At 38.9% G+C, this 27,056-nt stretch overlaps 2 long non-coding RNA genes across 2 annotated transcripts; one reads left to right on the top strand and one right to left on the bottom strand.

The window, feature by feature from the left end:
- The first annotated feature begins 22 nt into the window (after positions 1-22).
- Positions 23-16,089, top strand: LOC127527971 (uncharacterized). The gene is made up of 2 exons (XR_007935164.1): positions 23-133; positions 15,864-16,089. It is a non-coding gene; the product is annotated as an uncharacterized LOC127527971 (long non-coding RNA).
- Positions 129-25,125, bottom strand: LOC114645553 (uncharacterized). Its single transcript, XR_007935163.1, has 3 exons — positions 24,940-25,125; positions 6,919-6,981; positions 129-510 (listed from the first exon to the last, which is right to left on the bottom strand). It is a non-coding gene; the product is annotated as an uncharacterized LOC114645553 (long non-coding RNA).
- Between the last annotated feature and the right edge of the window lie 1,931 nt (positions 25,126-27,056).

Below are 27,056 nucleotides of genomic sequence, written 5' to 3'. Positions count from 1 at the left end.
TTTAAATGGAGGTGGAGAAATCCAGAAAGGAGCTACACATGAAAAGAGTCTGGACTGAGATTTGATACCATGCTGAGGTGGCATCACCAGACGTCATTCATCAGCAGATCTGAGTAGATGAGAAGGAGCAAAGGTAAGAAAAATTCTGGACTTCGGGGCATCTGTTTCAAGAGCAGCAAGTTTTTTCAGCTTGGTTCATTTTGAATTTAAACTTGTATATAGAAAAGTGTTTAGTGTTGTGCTAGGTTTTTATTATATCTGAAGTTCTAATTAATTGTTAAAATTTGGCCAGTTGACAATGGAGGAGATTGATGATGGAGACAATTGTAAGAGAGAAAGTCAAAGTCAGACACAGAGAAAAACTTGGCTAGCTACCAGCCCTTTCCCTCCTAGGCATTCTATAGCAGAGACTGAAAAAACTTTCCATCTGATGATTCCAATGCTCCTTTGTCTGTGATGACTTTTCTGTAAGCAAGAGGGCAGTTTGGCAGCAGATCAGTGGAACCAAATCTGACATCAAGATAAAAAGAAGAGAAACAAAACAGAGGAAGATTAGTAACAGTTTTTAAATATTGTATTACTTGTAGTTTTGTAAAAAAAATCACTAATAAACAGAGATACAGTGCACAGCTAATCAGCAGCTCTAGTCAGGGTATGCTAAACTGAAGTAGTGAGCTTGGATTTAAAAGCAGAGCCCAAATAGACATCTCTTATACTAGTAGGCAGATTATTCCACAGCTTCGGGCCCCTGCAAAGTGTAGCACTTTGTACTTCACTATATTAAACTGTATTTTCCAAGTGTTCACCCAGTTTAGAAGTTTGTCTAAGTCAATGTCTCACATTCATCCTATTTTAGTATCACCTGAAAATTTCACAAGTTTACTAGTGACACCAGAATTTACGTCATTAATATAAATCAGAAAAAGAAGATTCTTGTTGTCCATACAGATTATATTAACCTAGAAAACATAACAGTCTCTAACTCAGTTAATCCAATTAATGGTTAAAGGAGGCTGGAATCTATTCTGGCAGCACTGGGTGTAAGGCGGGAAACAGTGCTATTCCACTCAACCAAGTCAAGTTCGGTCAAGTGTTTTAATTGTCATTCCATCCATACACAGTATTACAGCATACAATGGCATGAAATAGCATTCCGCAGGATCACCGTGCAACATATGCAGTACTTAAACACAGGACAAGTGCAAAACACATAAAGAACTATATCATTTTCTTCTTCTTCTTTCGGCTGCTCCCGTTAGGGGTCGCCACAGCGGATCATCTTCTTCCATATCTTTCTGTCCTCAAAATCTTGTTCTGTTACACCTATCACCTGCATGTCCTCTCTCACTACATACATAAACCTTCTCTTAGGCCTTCCTCTTTTTCTCTTGCCTGGCAGCTCTATCCTTAACATCCTTCTCCCAATATACCCAGCATCTCTTCTCTGCACATGTCCAAACCAGCACAATCTCGCCTCTCTGACTTTGTCTCCCAACCATCCAACTTGAGCTGACCCTCTAATGTACTCATTTCTAATCTTGTCCATCCTCGTCACACCCAATGCAAATCTTAGCATCTTTAATTCTGCTACCTCCTGCTCTTTCTCCTGCTTTCTGGTCAGTGCCACCGTCTCCAACCCATATAACATTGCTGGTCTCACTACCATCCTGTAGACCTTCCCTTTCACTCTTGCTGATATCCGACGGTCACAAATCACTCCTGACACTCTTCTCCACCCATTCCACCCTGCCTACACTCTCTTTTTCACATCTCTTCCATAATCCCCATTACTCTGTAATGTTGATCCCAAGTATTTAAACTCATCTACCTTCACCAACTCTACTCCTTGCATCCTCACCATTCCACTGACCTCCCTCTTATTTACACACATGTATTCTGTCTTGCTCTTACTGACCTTCATTCCTCTCCTCTCTAGAGCATATCTCCACCTTTTCAGGTTTTCCTCAATCTGCTCCCTACTATCGCTACAGATCACAATGTCATCAGCAAACATCATAGCCCACGGGGACTCCTGTCTAATCTCGTCTGTCAACCTGTCCATCACCATTGCAAATAAGAAAGGGCTCAGAGCCATTCCCTGATGTAATCCCACCTCCAACTTGAATGCATCCGTCACCCCCACCGCAGACCTCACCACAGTCACACTTCCCTCGTACATATCCTGTACAACTCTTACATACTTCTCTACCACTCCCGACTTCCTCATACAATACCACAACTCCTCTCAAGGCACCCTGTCATATGCTTTCTCCTGGTCAACAAAGACACAATGCAACTACTTCTGGCCTTCTCTATACTTCTCTATCAACACCCCAGAGCAAACATCGCATCTGTGGTGCTCTTTCTTGGCATGAAACCATACTGCTGCTCACTAATCATCACCTCACTTTTTAACCTAGCTTCTACTACTCTTTCCCATAACTTCATGCTGTGGCTCATCAATTGTACCCCCCTTTAGTTACTACAGTTCTGCACATCCCCCTTATTCTTAAACATCAACACCAGTACACTTCTTCTCCAATCCTCAGGCATCCCCTCACTTTCCAAGATTCCATTAAACAGTCTGGTTAAAAACTCCACTGCCATCGCTCCTAAACACTTCCATGCTTCCACAAGTTTGTCATCTGGACCAAGGGTTTTTCCATTCTTCATCCTCTTCATAGCTGTCCTTACTTCCTCCTTGCTAATCCGTTGCACTTCCTGATTCACTATCTCCACATCATCCAACCTTTTCTCTCTCTCATTCTCTTCATTCATCAGCCTCTCAAAGTACTCTTTCTATCTGCTCAACACACTCTCCTCGCTTGTAGGTACATTTCCATCTTTATCCTTTATCACCCTAACCTGCTGCAAATCTTTCCCAGCTCGGTCCCTCTGTCTAGCCAGTCGGTACAGGTCCTTTTCTCCCTCCTTATTGTCCAACCTCTCATACAACTCATCATACACCTTTTCTTTAGCCTTTGCCACCTCTCTCTTCACCTTGTGCCTTATCTCCTTGTACTCTTGTCTACTTTCCGCATCTCTCTGACTATCCCACTTCTTCTTTGCCATCCTCTATCTCTATATACTCTCCTGTACTTTCCCAATCCACCACCAGGTTTCCTTTTCCTCCTTCCTCTGTCCAGATGTCACGCCAAGCACCCTTCTTGCTGTCACCCTTACTACATCTGCTGTAGTTTCCCAACTGTCTGGTAATTCTTCACTACCACCCAGTGCCTGTCTCACCTTCTCCCTAAACTCAAACTTGCAGTCTTCCTTTTTCAACTTCCACCATTTGATCCTTGGTTCTGCCCTCACTCTCTTCCTTTTCTTGATCTCCAATGTCATCCTACTGACCACCATCCCATGCTGCTTAACTACACTTTCCCCTGCCACCACTTTGCAGTCTTCAATCTCCTTCAGATTGACTCTTCTGCATAGGATATAATCTACCTGTGTGCATCTTCCTCCACTCTTGTACGTAACTCTATTTTCCTCCCTCTTCTTAAAATACATATTCACCACAGCCATGTCCATCCTTTTGGCAAAATCCACTATCCTCTGACCTTCTTCATTCCTCTCCTTGACACCTCCTTGTTTCCTCTGTTCCCTTCACCAACATTTCCATTGAAATCCACTCCAATCACCACTTTCTGTCCCTTTCTGTTCATCACTTCATCCAGCTCACTCCAAAAATCTTCTTTCTCATCCATTGCACACCCAAATTGCAGGGCATATACACTAATAACAATCAACATCACACCTCGAATTTCCAGCTTCACAATCATTACTCTGTCTGACACTCTTTTCACCTCCAAAACACTCTTGACATTCTGTTCTTTCAGAATAACCCCTACTCCATTTCTCCTCCTATCCACACCATGATAGAACAATTTGAATCCACCTCTGATCCACCTGGCCTTACTCCCCTTCCATTTAGTCTCTTGCACGCACAATATATCAACCTTCCTTCTCTCCATCATATCTGCTAACTCTCTCCCCTTACCAGTCATACTGCCAACATTCAAAGTTCCTACCCTCAGTTCCACTCTCTTTACTTTCCTCCTTTCCTCCTGCTTCTGGACAAGTCTCCCCCCTCATCTTCTCCTTCTTCTTCTTCTTCGGCCAACAGTAGCCCAATTTCCGCCAGCACCCTGTTGATTAACAGTACTGGTGGCGGTCGTTGTTAACCCAGGGCTCGACCGATCCGGTATGAAAATTTGTATTGTTGTCCGTATATTGATTTGGCAAAATCCCTCCCCATTTATCCAGGCTTGGGACCAGCATGAAGAAACACACTGGTTTGTGCATCCCCTGTGTCTGGATTAAAGAACTATACCATAAATAAATAAATAAATAATAGACCAGTGAATAGATAGTTGTCCTGCGGTGGGTTGGCACCCTGCCCAGGATTGGTTCCTGCCTTGTGCCCTGTGTTGGCTGGGATTGGCTCCAGCAGACCCCCGTGACCCTGTGTTCGGATTCAGCGGGTTGGAAAATGGATGGATGGATGGATGAATAGATAGTAATAATTTAAAATAGATTGTATTAAAAAAATAAATAGATAAATAAATAAATCAATTAATTAATTAAAAGATTAATAAATAAAAACAACAACTAATAATAAAAGTGGCATTAGTATCAAGTTTAACAAATTTACTGCATATAAATAAGCAACTAGGGGCAGATTTGGGGGCAGGGGAGAAGCACAGTGTTTAGAGTCCAGACAGCCAGGATGTAGAAGCTGTATATACAGTAAATGTGTACATTTACTGTACATGTCAGAGCTACCCACTGAGTCACCATGACACGCAAAAGTTTTGACACTTATTTTGAATTTTTTTATTTCATTCTGACTTTTATGAATACATATCAAACAATTTAGAACAAACATGATGTTTTATTTGAAGAAATAATCTAAAGGGTAAAATTACAGCTACCAACCTCTTTCATGAGTTCATGCACACCTAATGTGATCGTGACCACATTTAGATTACAAACATGATATCAGAAGTCTCACCACAAATAAGTAACTGAGTCAGTAACCAAGGGTGAAATAAATACACCTCTTACCAAGTCTGCCCAGTTCATTTCGGGGTGGCAGGGCCTGGAGCGAAGCAGTTAATGGGCATTAGGTAGGCACAAACCCTGGATATGGTGGCAAATAAAATGAAAGTCATAATTAAAAAAGAAGTTGCAAATTCTGCCTTAAAATGTAAACAAAGTCATGCATACTCCACTTTTGAAAAATCAAAAGTTATTATTACTGATTATTTTTTCTTTTATATGTCTTTTATGATAAAAAAAACTCCCAATATGCAGAATATGTTGAAATATTATACATATTTTGGACATTATGGTGGTGGCACTACATCATTTCCAGGACCCAGTGTTCCCATCCCAGCCCAGTCACTGTGCATTTTTCATGCTGAGTGTTCATCTGGTATTCTGCTTTACTCTCACCTTCCAATGACATTGTGTTACATTGACTAGTGATGCTAGACTGGTCCTGTATAAATACATGTGTGTGCCCTGAGACTTTCTGACATCCTGTACAAGGATGTCCCCGTCCTGTGCCTAATGCTGCTAGAATAAACACTGGCGTCCCACCACTGTGCAATGGGCAAAGAAGGTACACAAACAGATTGGTGCATATGTACAGTATATTTTGAATCAGTCCCAGAACAGACATAGAAATTGCTAACGGAGACATCTGAACCTGCAAACCTTATGAATGTCTTAGCTTTAGGACAGCAGTGAAAGCAAATTATAACATTCTCTACTTTGTCTGTTTTAGGATTTGTTTGAACAGCCTTTGACACTGTCCACGGCCTCAGAATGTGCAGGTTTTGAATACTTCTTTAAGCACCCATTCCATGTTTAATTGAAGGTCATAAATTCCAAGGCCACTAAGTTGGCACTATTGTATCAATGCATTTACAATATAATGTGATAGAAGAGGTGCAGCAGATTGGTCCATTTTCAGCAAGCTTCTAAATCTCAGATGCAGTCAGTGAATTTTGTATCTTCTTTAGAATTAAAATTTTAAATAAGTACCTCCATGCCGGATCAGCCATGAGACAACACAAGCAGATATTAAGGAATGACTAGGTGCTCTGCCCCCTGCTTGCTTTGCTCGCCAAACGGCGAGTAGTCCACTGGAAATGGCAATGCAACTGGCTCAGTGGGTACACCTGGGTCCCAGTATAATCCTAATTAACAGTAGTCGCTTAACCAGCCTGTGCCCAATATGCATCAATATGTATTTCTTTTAAACAAATATGTTGTGTTACACATAGGTACAAGTGTGAGATGGGTGCTATCAGTATAATATACATTTCTTTCATTATGCACTAATTCATTATATTATGTACAATATATTTGAACCAGAATGTCATCTTCAGGGCAAATCTAGGAGTGTCTTATCTATCCATCTGTTTTATAATCCTGCTTATTCCAGTAAGTGTTTGTTAATGGCAGAATTCATTCATTTATTTAATTCATTCATTCATTTTCAAAAATTGCTTATTCAAATACAGGGATTAAGTTGAAATGAAACGTTCAGTAACCCAGCCATTCACAGTCCTTCTAATATCAGTTCAGGGTTAGAAGGGAGTTGAACTCATTCATTAATTCATTTGTTCATTTTTTCAAACCTGCTTATTCTATTATATAGTAACAGTAAGTAAAAATTAAATATTCATTCATCCATCCATCCATCCATTTTCCAACCCGCTGAATCCGAACACAGGGTCACGGGGGTCTGCTGGAGCCAATCCCAGCCAACACAGGGCACAAGGCAGGAACCAATCCTGGGCAGGGTGCCAACCCACCGCAGATATTCATTCATTCAATCATTCATTTCATATATCCATTTATTTCAGTACAGAGTTATAGGAGCTGGAGTCAAATCCTCACTTACCTTCCTATTCATTCATTCAATTTTTGGTTCTCTTTATTTCATTAAAGGGTCATGGTGATCTGAAATCAAATATGTATTCATTAATTTTCCAAAAGGTTATGGGAGACAAAAGACCAAAGCCAGTTCTGGATGGAGTGCCTGTCCATTCTATAGCAACCACACTCACGCCAGGCCTGGTCACAGTAGGCCGCTAACCTGGCTTCAAGTCTTTAGGAAAGGAATCTGCAGTGCTTGGAAAAAAAACCTTTTCAGACACAAGGAGAGCATGTAAACGGCAAAAAGTGAGAAGAGCACTAATTATTATACCATCCCTAAAATCAAACCATCAACATTCATTTTAATAGTTTGTTTTGCAGAGAGCAACAACACAAGACACTTCACAACAAGAACAAAAATGGCAAAAAGGAACACATTTGTGAATATTACATTTGAAAATTTCAGTCCTTTTTAAATACTAATTGTTACAAAATACAAAGAGTTTATTGTTGCAGTATTTGGCAAATAAATCTGTGAAGACACACACTAACTGTAATGCCATTTAGCTCATTTTAACTATTTAGGGCTTATGTTTACATTATGTGTATCTTATTAACATGCTTTGTTGAAGTGAAATTACCAGGGGAAATCTTTCTTTAGATGCTGAATTGTAAAAGTTCAGCATTTAATTGGGAATCCAGTGGAGTTCAGAGTTTGAAGTTTTAAAGTAGGGTGGATATTGAGATTTTATTATGTTTATAATGGAGCACAATATTCCAGGGAAAAGCAAAAAAAATAAAAATAAAAACTACCAATCAGAACAAAGAATGATTGTGCTGTCACTGTCACTGCTGACAAAGCACAGGCACCGCAGCACATCCAGTGTTGATGATCGTGCTAGTTCAAACGATGCAGAAGACCCTTGTTGAGCTGAGGTGAGAGTGAGAATCAATTTTTACAGAGGAACAGCATGGGTGAAGAGTTCAGAGACATTTGCAGAAGTGGTGTTGGCGATGGAGGTAGGGTTTAAATTACCCAGACTAGGACTGATGTGATCCTTTCTTAAAGTCAGTGGTAGTTTAAATGTTATTTCTGGATCACTACACAGTGCATTAAAAAATGAAAGTTGCCCCTATCACTCTGTTTAGCTATATTTGAAGTAAACTTTATTGTCCAATACTTCATGGCAAAAAATGTAGCTTTCTAGAAATATTTTCTTGTCCATGAGCTCACTCTATGGTGCATCATTCAGTTTGTAAAACCTTCAATTATGTACCTATAATATAACTGGACTCACCTATTATCCTACTCATAATGCATAGGCACTCTAATCGGACTATCATTAAGTTTCCATAAACAGCACTGGCATTTATTTATTTCTGTTTTATTATGAAAGTACTCTTTTGTAGTACCTGGTAATTGCAAAGCAATTCAGACAGTTTAAAATAGAATTGTGACCAAAGCCTTGTTAGATTGCTAAAATGGTTGACTCTTTTTCTCTTTTTATGCCGTGTATAAAATCTGCATTATGGAAATGCAATGAATGTGTCTGAGCAGCTTTGCTAGTAAGCACACCTTCAGAAGCTGGAAACGAGGAGCTTGTTTCAATAAATACTTTCACTTTGTCTACCTTGCAAGCCACTTTCTAATTTATTAATTTTTATATTAACTTTCATTCTACAGGTTTGTGTTACATTTATTCCATCCATCAATTTTCTGGATCCACTTTTGCCATTACAGGCTAAGTACAAAGTGGTCTGCTGTCCGCATTAACTGCAACAAAGACACTAAACTACGGACCGGACATTGATCCATCAAGAATTAGGTGCACACACCCTCGTCCTCTCACACTAGGCCAGTTTATACCAATTAATCATTCCTGCCAGCCGTGAGTATATTCTGGATATCTTGCATATCTGAAAAAAACTCTCATAGACACAAGGAAACTGTGCCACACTGACTGTGACAGGGCTTGAACTCAGGTGCCTGGAGCCACAAAGTAACAGCATTAAAACTGCATATAACACATCTATGTTGCTTTTCTAAGAAACAGAGAAGAAAGAACATCCATTTATCTGAGTTTAATGTCAAGGGCAGCAGTAACCTATTCTAGCATAAGTTTTATTATATGAAGTTTGATTAAAATAGAAAAGTTTCAGTGTCAGATTCATATATCATTCTTACTTTTATGTAGTGCCTTTCATTATGGGTTACTTTAAAAAAAATTAGCACCACAACATATTTTAAAACCATAACATAATACTCATAAAATTACTTAAAGCAGGACTGGAGCCTATCTGGGTAATACTGGGTACAAGACAGGAGCCAGTGCTAGACAGGGTGGCTGCCTATTGTAGAGCGCTTTTTCACATTATGGGCTAATTTAGAATCCCAAGGTTAGTTAGCCATCCCAAAGAAATAATCAGCTGCACATAATATATTAGCACACAACGTAGTTTCTACAGTATGTTCCCTGTGTGCTTTAACAAATGTGCATCTATATGTGTACTTATTCTGTATTTGGTAATTCATGTAATCTATACTTGTATTTAAACAGAGAATTGTTTACAGTGCCCTATGCCTGCACTCACTGAAGAGTGCTATACAAAAAATAAAGTTAGATTGTACTGTACATCAAAAGAATTGTATATCATAGAGTTTGAAATCAGCTCTGCTATAAGGCAAATTTATATAATAATAGTAATAATAATTAGCAATATTATATATGAATAACAGTATCATCTCCAGACAGAGGAGCAGCTTCAGCGGCAGACTGCTGTCACTGTCCTGCTCCACTGACAGACTGAGGAGATTGTTCCTCCCCCACACTATGCGACTCTTCAATTCCACCTGGGGGTTAAACGTTAACATTATACAAAGTTATTGTATGTCTGTATACCTGCATTGTTATCACTCTTTAATTTAATATTTTCTTTAACAGTACGCTGCTGCTGGAGTATGTGAATTTCCCCTTGGGATTAATAAAGTATCTATCTATCTATCTATCTATCTATCTATCTATCTATCTATCTATCTATATAACATAATAATAATAGTAATAATAATAATAATAATAATAATTATTATTATTATTATAATATTTTTTTATTATTATTATTATTATTATTATTACTATTATTAGAATACAAAACTGGTCAGAAATCTTAGAATAAATCAATAAAATCTGGTTGCTAATTTACAGTCACTAACCTAATAAATAGAAATGGGGAGTAAACATAAAATCCACTCAGACTGTGGTCTGCCATGACATTCAAACCCAGGATGCTGCAACTTTGAGATAAACACTAACAACTGAGCCACCCTGTTAAAAATCATTAGTCACAGAAAAAAAAAAATATATTAAGCCAGTCTGGAAAAAGGACAGATAGTTAAAATGAAAGAAGAATTTTGATGAGGAAGAATTAAGTTGTAACCGTGATGCGAAGAAATACTTCATTATGTAATATTCTTTAAAGGGTAATCTAATAATGTGTTTCATTTCTAGCTACATTTTTACAGATTCTATCACAAAAATAACATCTACTTCACAATGAAATTACTTAGAGGAAAACATGAAAAACGACAGCAGCACATTGAAGCAGTACATTTATTTTGCAAAAAGACCATGATCACTGGGAAGAGAGCAAAACGAAAGTAAATTTTAATAGATTGGTTTTCCACTGTTAAAAAAAAGTCATATAAGAGAAAATAAGGCTTCATTGTGAACGTATAGTGTAGAAGCATGAGAGATATGCTTCTTTCTGTGCCTGTAACTGAATTAATCTTGAGGTGAGGTCTTTAATGGAGAGTTTCATCTCAAAACATTTCCTTGTTTTTGTTTGCTTGTTTTTTTTTTTTAACTTTCCAGCAATAAAGCTACTGGTATAGACTACATGACAGCATCAGCCCGCACTTCCCTAACACCACACAACCCACCACTGACAATTCACAGTAGGCAATAAAGAAACAAAAATGAGCCTGTTTAAATACCATGCCATTTAACAAACCCGCTTTGTCATGAGCAAGGATGGAGGGCCTATTTAAATCCCATACATTCTGGACATACATACTGTAAATACCATGCTTACATATATTTGATTTTAATTTCAGTTTGACTAGGAGATGGTGCCCATCCTGATAGCATTGGGAATGAATCAGGAATCAGCTCTGGACAGGGCGCCAGTCTGTCATGTTTACACACGCATTACAGCTCACTTATTCACAGCTGATTTAGAGGCTTCAGTTTGCTTAACATGCTTTTCTGTCTTTCTGAAAAGTCATTGTTCTTATAGACGTACAAGTACAAAAAACGAATGACATTTTTAAGTATATTTATACATGTATATGCATGTACTGTATGTGTGTGTATACTTTATAGAGGTCCACATACTATTGTCAGTTTGAACCGTGGAGTTATAACCCACATCTGTATATTAATTACATGTGTATTGCATGATTCAGAACGCTAAATCGACGACAGAATGTATTGTTTGAGCTTATCTCTGGCTAGATAAAGGACTAGTTGTGCATTAGCAATTATTTTGTTAATGATAACGGCTAATTTCAAAGTTAATACTCGGTTCGCAAAGCTCAAATAAAGAAAACAGTGTGTGCGAGATGAGTGTGTGTGTGAATGAGACAAAGCGTAAATCATGCGTGAAAACAACTGATTTATTCTGAGAAAAACAAAAGGCAGCTCCATTCAGAATAAAGTCCTTCCCAAAGCATAAACAACACGATTTAACGAGCACTCGCTAAGATGCCAGGCCAGCACTGCTGCTTTATAGATCCAGAGTCCGATATTCAAATGCCGAGGCCGGTCGTTATCCCTGGGAGGTCCGCATGGTCTCCTCGTTTATTTAAGGAGGTTTCACTCCCATAAGCCCAACGTTAAAGCAGTCCTATGTCTTTCCAGTCTCGAGTGCACTGTTGTCGACTGATGCTGTGCTCCCGCCCCCCTCAATCCCGGTGACCCCAAACTGAATTAAGCGGATCTGAAACTGATTTATCAAAGTTGTGTTTCACGGAAAGCTTGTTACCTGCTTTCGACATTGCCGTTACAGATTTCCTTAACTCCATGTGGACGCACTTTTGTTTCTTTGGGCCGTTCGCTACGCTATCAAGAAACATTTTTGTGTAGATATTCACAATTTAGAACAAGTGCACTATACAAGCACAGTCCTCTATCAGTTCATTAAAATCACACTCAAACAATTAAAACGCCTCAGTTTATAACCCATTGAAACTTTCCCATGTCAGTTCCAGTTCACTATTCAAGCAATTCCTCTTTCGACGTATTCGCCAGAACAATAAACAAGCTTATCAAAAACGGTTAGTAATATCCCCGCGGCTCTGAACTCGAGCAAGAAGGTTAAGGAAATGATGGATGGAATTTTGCAGCTAGCTAACCCGCAAGTGGATTCCGGAAAATAAATCCATTCAGTAATACACTAATGCGACTTTAAACTGGATCAGGTCGGTTCGGTTATGGATGAGTGAACATATTTAATGATTGAAGTTACTCGTCCCATTGAAGCTGTAGTATCCATCATTTTAATATGCTCACCCGGATCACAGTCAGTGGCGTAGGAAGGCGGGTGCGGTGGGTGCGGCCCGCACCGAGTACCAGCTCTGAGGGGGTGACAAAAAATTGCCGGTTTTGTATTAATGCGCCTTTTATTACATAAACTAACACGTCAAATAATTTACATGGGCTTTAACAATCCCTAGTTGCAGCAAATTGCGGGTGAACGATGTGATGCTGTAATGATTTAGGATTATTGTGTGGTGCGTCGGGGGAGGGGTTGGGGGGTGTTCTGTCTCGTTTCTTTTGAACTGTGCTGGTGCTCAAGTAAACAAACAACTGAGAGGAGTTTTTCGAAACTCAAACTAATTAAGAATGATCTCAGATGCACTATGAACAAAGCACGACTCTCTAGCTTAGCCATTTTGTCAATTAAAAATCGTGTAGCTGAAGGTATCGATTTTGATGACGCAATTTCAAAATTTGCAGAACAAAAAGTTAGAAAGAAGAGATTCTAAGTATCATGTTAAAGTTCAGTTTGTTGGATTAGAGCCTAGAGAACAAAACTTGTAAACAATTGAGTTTTCATTAAATTGTATTATAGTAATAATAAAGTTATGCACTAGGTACTATCACTATGAAAAAAGATTTCTTACATTGTACATTAAACTGGCTTATTAATAAAAAGGCATTTTACTTTTTTTATTCATAAAAAATTGTTTACAAAATAATTAACATTATGCCCTCTTTACTTAACCAATTGAATAAAAATAATTGCTTTCTCAATAAATTTCATTTTATATTTTGGTGGACATGGGGGTGACCAGTTTAAACTCCGCACCGGGTGCTGCACCAGACCTTGCTACGCCAGTGATCAGAGTCACCGGGGACCTGTGCAAGCAAGGCAGCAACCAACGCCAGTCCACCTTGGAGTAAACACATATATACGAATGAAATTGCGAGAAAAATACCAACAAGCCCACAGACAAAGTGCAAACTACACTTAAGACATCTTGCGGTTCATGTGCAGCTATTACATTGTATTGTACGTCGTCTTCTCCAGCATATGCGACGCGAAGCACCGAGAGGCTCCGTTTCTAACTCGCACATGATAGACTGTGTCGGCTCTGCTGCCTTTGTAGCACTATCTCGCACTTTTCAAGATTAGAACATTGATGAACAGCGCGTAACAAGAAGAGTTTGCAGGTAGCTTGTTAAAATCAACAGGAAACGGTCGTTTCTATAGTTACTGAATTAACATCCTTTCTCATTTCCTAACTGACTTAAGGTATAAACGTCATTTGAAGTGCTAATACAGTATTAACGTTCGCTACCCAGGCCTGTACGTTAGTGAGTGTATGTAAAACAAATGTGACGCATCATTTGAAGTTATCTTTATTATTTAGTATGACACGCATGTGATCGTTCAGCCGCACACACGCAGAAAATGTCCGTTAAAAATACATCTGTGCGCCTTGTCCACCACTTATTCCTGCCTCCGAGACCCCGAATTAAAACATGACCAATTTAAATTGGGCACGTCGTGTTAAAAAACAAAAGAGTCGTTAATGCAGAGAGTTCCTTTTTTTTCCTAAAAGCCAAACAACTCATTTACTATTGTAGATTTTATACATTCAAAACTTACCCATCCCTTCCATTTCCTTCACCTACAATTTCATTGCAAAGTCACAGGTAAGCAGATCCTACTTGGACAGCATTGAGCAAGCTGGGGTGCTAAAACTGGACGCTCATCCGCTTACTCCAGAAATACCAGTTAACCTGACATGCAAAAAAATCGGCTGAAATCGGAGAACGCCTAGAAAATCCACACGCACTCATAAAAATAATGCCGACGAAGTGGCTCTTCTGAATGATGCCATAGGGGAACCATTTTTGATTCCCCGAAAAAAATAGATCCATTTGAAATACTGTATCTAGAAAGAATCTTTATTTAGATTAGCGACACATTCCATTAATAACCATGAATCTATGATAATAGATAAAAGGTTTATGATTTTAAAACCACTCTTGCTGCACGCCATCACAAGGACTAAGTTCCAGCTTTCTTGATCTGTTAGTAACTCACTAGGCTCCTTTTCAGAGCTGAAAGAATCAGTTTCATATGCAAAGAACCCTTGCCAGAATCAAATAATTCTTTATTAAGTATTGGCTCTGCGGGACCACTCAAACCCAGTATGTTGCCATTAAAGAACCAATATTTTTGTACCGTGATTGAACGGAGGTTTGGAGCTTTAAAATGGGATTTCAGATGTTATTTTAAGGGAGTACAGTAAGTTCTGAGGACCCCTAGGAGTGAACAAACTGAACCTACAATCTTACATACACTTTGACCCCTGGGCCACTAATTAGCAGTACCTGACCATATACTTTGTGTAAATCAACTGATAATGACATCTTATTCACATTGAATATTTCATTCAAATCTGCTCTCATGAGGGAGTTAGTTTAAAAAAAATCTAAAGTTGTTGATCTTTTTTACTTTTTATTCATCCAGCAAACTTAATGAAGTGCATCTGGGGCTTTAATGTTTATTATAATTATCATACTGTACTAGTGCAAATCCCAACAGAAAAACATTCAGAAATCTTAATGAGAGTTAATCTAGGGATTTCATGTTTTTTTATAATTATGTCATGCATCACTGCTAATCCAAAAAAAAAAAAAAAATGAAACAACAATAACACCTCAGAAAAGAAGTTTATTTTACTTGTGCAACCAAATATAATCTTTTATAAATAGACCATCAGGAAATGTCTCAGACTATAAGCCACTCACTGACGGAGGTGGAAGATTCAGACCATCTGCCACTGTCTGCTCTCATTTATGACTGCATCTTAATAGGTGACGGGTTCAAGTAGCCTGGCCTACTGTTGATTGATACTAAATTGTATAAAAGATGAGAACAGTTACTTCTGTGGAGTTTGTGTCCATCAGAATCACACATGGTGGAACCACAGACTATGGTGCAATCGCAATAATATTATTTAATTCCCCATTGCTCCAGCACTGGGTACCATGGTGTTGGGCACAAATGGCAGTGATGCCAAGTCACCAATGCTCCTAAGGGGCAGTTTTACTCCCCATCATTGTTGCCTTACTAGAACACAAACAATAATTTTAAAGACCTCAGCCATCCAACACAGTCATTTTTCTTAAATCCTATTTTGTGGCAAGCAGTACAAGACGTTTAGCACTCATACTGTACCAGTAGATTCAGGGACCATTTTTACCCACAAGTCATATGGTGACTGAGCAGCCAGTCATAAGTACACATATTGTTATATAACTAACAGTGTGTATGCCTATATAGTGTAATACTTGCAAATACGTACTGTATATTTTGCAAATGATTGTATAAATATCTTGCATACTAATGTACTTTCTAGTTATTTAGCATTTGTTTAATTGTATTTTCATCAGGTGTTCTGAGGACACATGAAAGAATGAATTTCATTGTACTTAATACAGATGATAATAAACCTGACTTGACTTGACATCAATACTTTGAGGAACTCCTGAGTCTCCAATCATTCAGTCTTTTGTGGCAGGAAAGCCTGAATCAATTTTTCAACAGGTTAAAACCAAACAGCTGCCACTTCCCAGGACTGGTTACATGATGTCTCTACTCTTTGCTGGCCAGTCATGTCCCCCCACCTGTCTGTAACAAAGAATATGTGGGATATTCTGTGAGATTTCACAGCCACTACAGACCACTACATCAATGTAGGCCCAGTTGTCCTAGTCTGATGTACCATGGGACACCTTTTGATACCCAGAATGAAACACAATTGTATCACTAGATATGAGGGCTTTGCCCAATTATGGTTTTCCTCTGCAATAATATATTGTTTCTTTCCTCTGGTGTTGGAAACTTTCCTTACTGACGTGCCACTTGTTCTGTATGCTGGTTTTATTCAAATTGGAACCACTGCTTCAGTGGGGAATTCTTTTTCTGGTTACAGATCACCCACCATCTGAATCTGCTTTTCTATTACATGATCACCTCATGCAAGAGAGGTGGTGTCCCGGGGGGACTTTAATCCATTACTGGTCACACACAAATAAGTCAAATGGGCTTTATTGTAATATCATCAACACACATACCTTGAAATATTATACAGTGGCATAAAATTACAATTCCCAGGGCCATGGTGCAATATTTAATCAATAAATATAACAATAAAGCAATACAAGAAGTGGGTAATTTTGCATAAGGGAATGTAGAACAAGGAAATAACATCAGTATGAAGCCAGATGATAGAAGATGTACAATGGAAAATGAGTACAAAGGAATGCAGAACAGTAATTAAGTAAGAGTCCATGATATGGGGGCGCATGCAGAGTCAGGGGGTAACATTTTGGGGTCAAGTTCCTGACTGCCTGTGGAAAGAACTGTTGCTTAGTCTGGGAATGTTGATCCATAGACTCTGATACCTTCTACCAGATGGAAGCAGGGCTTTACAGATTCAGCACTTTGTGAACACGTCCTTAATGGAAAAGACAGAAGACCCTATGAGAGTCTCCGCAATGCGCGCTATCCATTATATAGAGTTGCAATCAGATGCATCACAATTCCTGTACCAGACACACACACTCCCTATTGGTTTGTCACTTTAGCCTGAATGTAGTAACATAAGCTTTAGAATTTCTTCATTCCACGACAGAGGTGGACTGCTGGGTGAGAGCATGAAATAGGTGAACAGATACCAGCAAAAATCATAAGTCTGTAAACTCAAAACATGATTGTCACCACAAAATGTTACCTGTTGTTCAGTAGAGCTAAGGTCAACTTAGTAATTGTATGAGGTACGTATTACTTCACTGCCAAACAACCTTTCCAAAGCATTTGTTCAAGTAAGTAAACTCTATTGAACCTCCACTATTTCTCACGACTACTGTGAATTGACAGGTAAGTTGTTGTCAACCAAATGCAAACTACTGACAATTAAGCTACATGATTTTTCACTCCAGATCCACTGTCCACAACATTTTGTCGACCAGCATTTCAACTTCAGGTTTTTGGATTACACCTTGATATACGAGACATGCAAAGAAAGCCATCATGTTCATTATGACTCACATCAGACCAAATGTGCTCCTTAGAAAAAAAGAATTTGGTTTCTGCATGTTCACATCTGTTGGACTCAGTTACAACTGAATTGCATCTAACAATTCTGTGAAGGAATGTCTGTATCTGATACATCTGGCCTGAATCTTAAAGATCAGTTAATTTCAGTTCTGAAGGTTGCCCAGCTCTCTTGCCACACCACTCACATTCAGCTGTGGCATCGTAGTTTACCTTTTGAGCTAAATCATCATCATGCAGCTTTACTGCCACCAGAACTAGAAACCATCATGCTGTCACTGACCAATGCTTAAGAATCTTCACTATTATAACCTGGTAAATTGCTTTCAACTTCAAGTGCTTTACATTCTGGCAACCCATATTGACCTTGCTCGGTTGCCACAAATGCTATTTTAACAGCCGTCCTGCAGCTATTGTGCATGACAGACGTGTTAATTCTATAATGGCAGCGTGAGTGCAACTACTGGTGGACATGTTATTTTGGGAATGATAGTAAAGGGTTAAAGAGGACTCGACTCACAAGTTCAGTGGAAGGAATGCAAACAAGGAACAAATATTTTATTTTTATTTATTTTGGGGCCCATTTAACTGCAGATGCTTAGCTTCAGTTCTGGATAGCCCATGCATAAGTCTAACCATGTTCCACATATCTTTTCCCATTAGCCACTCTATTCTATATACATACAGTGTAAGGTGGCATCCCTGGATAAAGTTTGCCGGGTCTCCCAGTGCAAGTCCTCTGACTTTCCTTATACAATAAATTCAGAAAGAATCTGAATATTAGAACATTAAAGAAATTTATAAGATAATGGGTCATTCAGCCAAACAAAGCTCACCAGTCCTATCCATTTCATTATTCAAGTCGTGTTTTGAAGGTCCCTAAAGTCTTGTCTAAAACACTACTTGGTAACTTATTGCTTGTGTCTATGGTTCTTTGTATGAAGAAAAACTTCCTAATGTTTATAGAAAATGTAAGAGCCAATCTTAGAAAGTTAATGCTTTAAGTTAAATTGATGTTAGTGTTTGCTTAATTTGAATAGAATATCATTTTCTTTCATTGCCATGGACAATGGTATAGCCTTTTACCCCGTGTAAGTTAATAAGAGATAGAACTTTCTTGCTATAACTAAGATACAGTGTGTTAATTGAGTCAGTTGTTTTTTAGAACAGGTTCCAGTGCTTACAGGGACTGAAAGACTCATTTACAGCATGAAAATGGGATAGGCATACAGTTTTCTGAACGTTTAGAAATGGTTCGGCTATAAGAGAGAACTTAAAGAAACAAACAAAATATAAGCTTTAAACAGAACTTTTGTTTTCTTGCAATACCAATCTTTTCTATATTTTTGTGTGAACTGTTTTACTTTGAAATTTTACTAAAGTTTTTAAAATGAAAATACTTTGTCTGTGGAATCATTTCAACGTGTCAGGCTGTGGCCAGAATCCTATTTTACATACTAGAGCTGTTGAACTTTTTTAATTTTGGGAAAACGCAGCTACTCAAAATTTACCCTGAAATAGTTTCCAATGGTGTCTCTGTGTCTTTGTTGAACTCATAAGTAACAGTCAAGTAACAGTAACAGTCTTGATCCACTGTCCTAATTCCCTTGCAAACATGTCACTTCTTAAACTCCTTTTGCTTAAAAAGGTTCATCTCTTTTAATCTTTCCTCCTAACTCATCACATTAGCCCTGGAATCAGCCTAGTCACTCTTTTCTGGCCTTTTTCTAGTGCTGCTATTTTCTTTTGGCAAGCTGGTGACCAAAACTGCACACAGTACTCCAGATAAGGTCAACCAGTGGATTATAAAGCTTGAGCATAACCTCCTTGAACTTGTACTCTACACGTCATACTATACAACCTAACTTTCTGTTAGCCTTCTTAATGGCTTCTGAACACTGCCTTGAACTAAATAGTGACAGGTCCACTATGACTCTTAAATCCTTCTCATAATTTGTGTTTTTAATATTCAGAAGTCCCATTATATATTCAAATCAAATATTTGTACTTCTCACTTGTAAACTTTGCATTTACTTCCATTAAACTCCATCTGCCACAAATCTGCCCAAGCCCCTCAGTAATGATTCAATGGATTCTAGACTATCTGCCAGTCCAGCTAGCTGGTATCATCAGCAAACTTAACCATCTTGTTATTTATATTCCTATCCAATTCATGAACATATATTAAACATAGCAGAATTTAATAGTTACTTTTGAAGCCCAGCCTCTCATGTGGCACCTTCTCAAATGCTTTCTGGAAATCAACATAAATAATATCATATGCACCACTCTGACCATTCCTTGTTGTTACTTCCTCATAGAATTCCAGCATGTCAGTGAAACACGACCTTCCTTACCTGAACCCATGCTGACTGTACAATAAAACTCCTGTTCTTGCCATGTGTTCCTCAACCTTTTTCTTTATAATTCCTTCCTTTAATTTATCTGTGATGCATGTCAAGCTTACTGACCTATAGTTACTTAGATCTCCCCAATCACCCCTTTTATATAACTTGATAATAGTTGCCATTTTCCATTTTAGAACTGACTTCCTAAAAATATGCATCAAAGGTTTATAGATGTACTCACTATCCTCCTTAAGAACTTGAGGATAAATATTACCTGGTCCTGGTAATTTGTTTGATTTAAGCCTGTTTAATCTAAACAGTACTTCTCACTTTACAATTTCCAAATCACTCAGTACCTCCTTAGTAGTCCCTTTAACCTCTGGGAGGTTATCTACTTCCTCACATGTGAAGATCACACAAAAATGCAAGTTTAGAGCATCTTCAATTTCACTATCTGAATTTTTAATTCCCCTTTACTACTCCTGATGTATTTCACCGTCTCTTTGGGCCATTTTTCGCCTTATCTTCAATTGTCCATTCTAACTGTCTTTTAGTTTCCCTAATATCCTTTGTGATGGTTGCCCTCGTGTTCTCATATGCCCTACGATTAGCATTAGAGTTATTAATCTTATATGCCTTATACAACTGATTTTCCTTGGGCAGCTTCTTTTTCAACTCTTTATTAACACACTGCAGAGTTTTTTGCTTTATCTTCCTACGAATCCCAGTTTTTCCAATGTACAGTACCTATCCTGCATTATGTTTAAAATGTTTTTAAACCTGTTGCACTTCTCCTTGACTGTCTCCACACTTAAAAGCTTATCTCAGTTTATCCATTTTAGACTTTGCTGCATGCATCTGTTTAAAATTTGCCCTATCAAACTTAAACTTAACAGATTTGGTCTTTGCATTTGCACTCTTCCAAAACACTGAGAATTGTATTATATTATGATAACTTGACCCTAGTGGTTCAATAACCTCTGCACCCTCAATTCTATCCTGGTTATTGCAAAATACCAAATTTGGACAGTTTTCCCTCTGTGTTGGTGCTTTAACATATTGTGTTAAAAAAGTCACTGATTACATCTATAAACTTCTGCTCTTGAGCCCCACTATTTGCAAAGTTAGCCCATTTAATATTTAGGTAGTTAAAGTCCCCCTTGACTATAATACCCCCCTGTAAATGTGCCTTTTTATACTGTATTATTAAAAAAAATGCACATTGAAATTACTGTCTGCAATAGGGGATCTTTACCACACTCCTAAAATATTTCCTTAATGCTTTCAGGATGAATCCAGATGTCCTCACTAGGATGGGGCTCATCATCCAACTGAATATGACTTATGTTTAAATTCTGTTTGGCATAAACAGCCACCCCACCTACTTTTCTGTTCCGTCTATTCATCCTAAACAATGTCCACCCATCTATGTTATACTCATCCCCATTTTTGTTATTAACCGAGGTTCTGTTATTGCTGTAAGATCATAATTATGCTCATCTACATACAAATCCAACTCGTTTGTTTTATTTTTGATACTTCCAGCATTAAGGCAAGCTATTTTAATGTGTTACTACAAATGTAACCTGTCACTGCAGACAGGTCCCATTTTTTCCAAAAGGAATCCCAATGCCCCGTAAACCTATACCCTTCTACCCTACACCAAGAACTAAGCAACACGTTAACCCTTCTGATCTCCTTAATCTTACCTGAACTGACATGTGTCACAGGTAGCTGTCCTGTGAAGACTACCTTGTCAGTTCAGCTCCTCAGCCTGACACCTCTTTAAATTTTGATTGCAGAACTGACAGCCTACTCATATGTATGTCATTTGTTCAAACGTGGACAATGACAATTGCATCCATTCTCTCTCTGGTCAAGAGTCTATCCACCTTTCCAGGGAGGTCTCCCATCTGTACACCTGGAAGGAAACATACTTAAGTGAGATTCTGTTTCTGCAGCAAACCTGTGCTTCAGTCCCCTAATGACTGAGTACCCCATACCATCTCACTTACTGGGTACTGGTTTTGAGGTGGGCAGTTCACTATCTGCAGTTTGTTGTGTTGTAGATTTAATTTTAAATGGTTTAATTTAAAATTTGCCATTGTTTTCAAATCAATCTGCACTCAATAACCTACAATGACAAAGTGAAAACATATTTTCAGAAAAGTTTGCAAATTTACTAAAAATCAAAAACTGAAATCTTTCATTCACAGACATATTCAGACTCTTATTTCAGTACTTTATGGAAGCCCCTTTGGAAACAATTCCAGCTTCAAGTTTTCTTGAATAAGTCTCAAAAAGCTTTCCACACCTGGAGTTTATCCTATTCTTCCTGGCAGATCCTCTGCCATCTTCAGGTCTCTCCCCTTATGTTCATGGGGTTTAAGTCTTTGATTGGGCCACTCAAGGACAATCAGAAACGTTTCTCAAAATCACTCCAGCATTGTCTTCTCTGTATACTTCAGGTCATAATTGTGGTGAAAGACGAACCACTGTACGAGTCTTAGGCTGCATACACTGTGGAGCAGGTTTTCTTTTAGGACTTCAGTGTACTTGGCTCCATTCATCTTTTTCTTAATTCTGACCAGTCTCCATGTTCCTATCACTGAGAAGCACCCCCAATAGCATGGTGCTGTGATCACCATGCTTCACCATAGGGATGATTTTGGCAGGTGATGAGAAGTGACTATCTTTCAACAGACATAGATAGATAGATAGATAGATAGATAGATAGATAGATAGATAGATAGATAGATAGATAGATAGATAGATAGATAGATAGATAGATAGATAGATAGATAGATAGATAGATAGATAGATAGATAGATAGATAGATAGATAGATAGATAGATAGATAGATAGATAGATAGATAGATAGATAGATAGATAGATAATCCCAAAGGAAATTGCAGGGTTACATCAGCAGAAAAAAGACATAAATATACACTTAACAAGAATTATCAAAATATTAAGAATTATCTTTAAATAGATTTTAATAATGCAGGTTTTTACTAAAAAAGTGATTAGAATTGTATGCACTTATTAGTTACAATTTCACAGTACAGGATGTCAGTTACTGGCACAGTATGCTGCACATAGCGTCACTGCCTGTTAAGATGTCTGCTAGACCAGCTCAGTATCATTCAGCACACAGGGAACAAGACCACCTCAGCCGTGGGGTGACTCATTATAGAGCCTGAAGGACAAGTTTAGAAAAATCCTCAAACAGCACTCCTTGGTGCATCACAGTTGTGTCAGTTTGTTACTGATTCTGCTTCTCTGTTTTGACAAAACCTCCTACAGGGCGTGAGAGTCTTTGTCCAGGATAGTAAGCAACTTCTTGAATGACCTCTGCTCTACTACTTCCTCCAGTGAGTCCAGCCTGATTCCCCAAGATTAAGAAGCCTTTTTAATCAGTTTGTTTTGTCTGTTGGCATCACCTGCACTAATGTCGTTTCCCCGACACACACACACACACTATTGCATAGAAAAACTACACTGGTCACTACAGACTGGTAGAAAACATTTATGAGTGGCCTGCTTACACTAAAACACCTCATCCTCCTCAGGAAACAGACACAGCTCTAACCCTTCTTTAATGCAGCCCCTGTGTTGTCACTCTACTCAGACTATCACTCAGATGCACCAGAAGGACTTATATGTCCTCATCATCTCAACATTTTCACCATCAATGAGAACCATGGGCAGAGTGGACATAGTGCTTGGAGTTCAAATTTTGTCTTATCAGATCAGAGAATCTTTTTCCCTCATGCTCTCAGAGTCCTTTAAATGGTGTTTTGCAAACTCCAAGTGGAAGTTAGCCACTCTACCATAAGCATCATATTGGTGGAGTGTTGCTGAGATGGTTGTCCTTCTGACAGTTTATCCCATTTCTGCAGAAGACTTCTGAAGCTCAGTTAGAGTGACAGTTGGGTTCTTAGTTACCAAGGTACTTCTTTTCTGGTTACTCAGTTTGGCTTGATGGCCAACTCTAGGATGAGTACCGTTGGTTCCAAACTTCTTACATTTCAAATTTATTGAGGCTCTTCATAGGAATGCTCAAAGCTTTAGACCTGGTTTTATACTGGGTTTTATATTGCCCTGATGTATGCCTCACCTCAATTTGATCATGGAGGTATACAGTGAAAGAGAGTTCCTTGGACCCGATTGGTTTTAGTTCTAACATGCAGTGTGAGTTTTGGGACCTTATATACACAGGTGTGTCCCTTACTAAATAATGTCCAATCACTTCAGTTTGCCAAAGGAGGCCTCCAATCAGGTTCTAGACAAATCTCAAGGATAAACCAAAGGAGGCACCTGACCACAATTTGGAGTGCCACAGCAAAGCACCTGAATATTTATATACATGAAAGATTTCAGTTTTTGATTTTAATAAAAGTGCAAACCTTTCTGAAAAAAACACAAACATGTTTTTACTTTCTTATGATGGACTATTGAGTGTAGATTAAAGGACAAAAAGGGAAATGTGTTTAAAATTAAATCTACAACACAGTATAGTGTGCAGACAATGAAGGGGTCTGAGTGTTTTCTGAATTCACCTGATGTACCAAAGACCAGCAGGTTAGGCTGACTGGCGTGAAGAGAAGTGCGGTTGTGTGCCAGAGAGTGCCAGTAGACTACAGTCCCAGCACTTAAACGAGGGGATTATATTCAGGTAATTGTGTAGCAGGCACTGCTTTTGGAATTTGATTTACAAAGAAATACCACTCCTTTTTGCATCGGACTGCTTGGGTTTGGTTAGTGTTACCGATGCGTTTATATTTTGATTTTTTTTTTTTTGCGATTCTCGGTAACCATACACTCAACATTTGACTTCCATTTACAAATCTGGCGAGTTTGTGAGGAAACTTAATCCTCACGCTAGTGGCTCTGTCGGGTGCTGCGTTGTCCCTTCTGCTTTCCCCACCTAAATCTAATGGCCCCGGTATCTTGCCGAGGCTCTCTCAGCAGTCTTATCTCTCCAGTGACTGACTCTGACAGATGCATTCTCCGGGGCCACGTTGAAACAAAGACCGAACGGAAATTGGGGTGGACTCACCCGCTCCTCGCGCACTCACGCGGCACTGGCACGGCTCCCCTCGGTGGCAGCAGCGGCTCGCGATCGTTTTCAGCTGGAGACGGGCAGTGCCTGTCGGGCGTTATATCACATTTTCAAGAGAGAAGAACACTCACAATAATAGTAGTAGTGTAATCGCGTTTACCGCCTCTGACCCTATTTAGCTAATTCATCCAAGATTTCCTGGGTATGTCTGTAACATAACACCGACGTGGCCGAGCCGAGCAATCTTTAATCAGCTGAAAAATGTGAAGAACGTGAGGCTCAGACAGTCTCCCCAGACTCCCATTATAAAGACGGCTTGATAAATGCTGTCAAATAATGGCCTAATAGTTCCCAACATTTATCCTTTGGTGGCATTCTAAGTCAGGGTCGCCGAATGTGAACACCCTGACATCAGAATGAGGCGTTTGGTGTATTAAACCGGTTATTTTAGAAATGAGAGCAGATCGTTCAGTCCATTGCGCTCACTCAGCTAGCCAGTTTCCAGCTCCTCTAGTTTAACCATGGCATCCATGACAGGGGGATTTTGTTCAGGACCCTGTTTCCCCTCTGCTTGAACAAGTGCACCATACAATACAGTACATTATTTTAATAATACAAAGGGTTTTTTTTTGTATTTCAGTTTACTTGGTTTGGCCTTCCACCACCAAATGATTTGCTGCTGAATAGGGTCAGCAATAAACAATATTTATTTTGTTAATCGGACACAAAAAGCTTTACTTAATAGTAAGCCTTTGTTTATTGAAAGCCATTCAAAGGCTCTTTTACAAGCAAAGAGCTACTGTACAATTATGTACATTTATATTTTAATAACTGGAGCACAGGGTCACAAGATGAGACAAAGACAGAATTGAACTGGCCACTATGTGGATAGAGTCTTGTGTATTAGCTGCCAATCTACACTGGCTACATTACAATATAAAGGAACCAGCAGCCATACCACCTGCACTTCAGAACAGGGAGTCCACCTGAAGCTAAGCATTTTCAGGCTCAGTTTTCCAATTGGAGCACAGGCAGTCCAGTGACTTGCTTATGGTCACACAGTGTCACAGTGAAACCACAGCCTCAGGATTCGAAGTCCAAAACCATGTTTCTGATGAGCATACATTGGTTGACAGCTCTGATGCACTTAGAACCCATCTCTGTGACTAAAGGACTTGTTTGTCAGAGTGAGTCATGGACTAAATGGATTAAGTTGCTGGGAATGTCACATTAGGCACTGAGATTACGTTAATGAAGACCTTTTGTCAGCAGCCATACCACATTTACTTCAGAAGAGGTCATCCTCCTGAAGCTCAGCATGTTCAGGCCTGACCAGTACTAGGATGGGAGACCAACTAGGAAAAGCTTGGGATGTTGATGGAAGAGGTGTAGCTGAGGCCAGCTCGGTGCACTTACCTTGTACTCTGAATGTGGACCACAGTGCAGTGATGGTGACACTGTGCTGTAAAAATTATGCCGTCCTTCAGATGAAACATAAAACTGAGGTTCTGACTGTCATGGACATCTTTCCTGAATAATAGAGTGTTTCCCAATGTCTTGGCTAAACTGCATCACAGCTGGTGTCTCCCTAATCACCCCCATCTCAAACTGGCTGTCTCTCTCACCACATCACCATCTAATAGCTAATGTGTGGTGAGCATAGTGACACATAAATGGCTGCCATCGCATTATCCAAGTGGATGATACACATTGGTTGTGACTGAACTGGTTCCTCACTGTTTATGTAAAACACTTTGAACAGGTTTGAAAAGCACTATATACAGTAAGTGTAATTATTATTTATATACAGTCCTAACATGATATCCACAAGCTCACTAAGATGAAGTTGGAGTAACAGGGCTCATCCCAACAGCAGTGGCTGCAAACCGGGAAAGTAGGAAATAACCAAGGACAAGATGCAAGTCCTATTCCTAGATATTCTCACACTCATAGAGAGTCGATTTTTCAATCATCCAGACCAGAATTTCTTTGAGGATGTGAATGGAAAACCAGACAACCAGTCTTTATTACCTACTAGTTATGTAAGCCCATGCTGTAAAAATCCCGGGGTCCTAGAAACTATTGAAATCGTCAGAAAGAAACTGAAATGTAGA

This window comes from Erpetoichthys calabaricus, chromosome 1 (assembly GCF_900747795.2).
Source record: "Erpetoichthys calabaricus chromosome 1, fErpCal1.3, whole genome shotgun sequence".
NCBI classification, from domain to species: Eukaryota; Metazoa; Chordata; class Cladistia; order Polypteriformes; family Polypteridae; genus Erpetoichthys; species Erpetoichthys calabaricus.
This window is presented reverse-complemented; position numbering and strand designations above follow the sequence as displayed.